The sequence below is a fragment of the Neophocaena asiaeorientalis genome, unplaced genomic scaffold, assembly GCF_003031525.2.
Source record: "Neophocaena asiaeorientalis asiaeorientalis breed wild unplaced genomic scaffold, Neophocaena_asiaeorientalis_V1.1 scaffold184, whole genome shotgun sequence".
NCBI classification, from domain to species: Eukaryota; Metazoa; Chordata; class Mammalia; order Artiodactyla; family Phocoenidae; genus Neophocaena; species Neophocaena asiaeorientalis.
The window spans coordinates 1,535,329-1,535,721 of NW_020185325.1; the positions used below are offsets into that span (position 1 = coordinate 1,535,329).

The 393-nt window shown below is 33.8% G+C and overlaps 1 protein-coding gene across 2 annotated transcripts in view; it reads left to right on the top strand.

Annotated features, from left to right (window-relative positions):
• VCAN (versican) overlaps positions 1 to 393 on the top strand; it is a 112,779-nt gene that overhangs the window by 12,353 nt on the left and 100,033 nt on the right. The window lies entirely within an intron of this gene.

Sequence of the window (393 nt, forward strand, 5' to 3'; positions counted from 1 at the left end):
AAAAAAAAAAAAAAAAAAAAAAAAGGATGAATTTTTGATCTATTCATTGCTGAACACTTTTAGCTAAAATATTATTAGGTTGAAAACAGTGGTTTTAAATAAATCAATCATAACAAAATAATGAGCCAGGTGCTAAAGAAGCAAGTGGGCTTTCAGTAACTTCCCAGATTACTTTCAGACTGTGCAAAAAGGCTCACATGTGGGGCTGGGCATATTTTTAACTTCTACTTTCTTCAACACTGCTCAAAAATTTTCTATATTAAAAAAAGAAGACTATTAAACATTCAGGAGGACAGAGTTTGAAAAAAGTAAAGAAGATAGAGAGAAGGCTGATAGCCAAGTTTTTCCCCCACCTCCATTTCTTTTTTCCTTCCCTCCCCTCCCCTTCCCTTC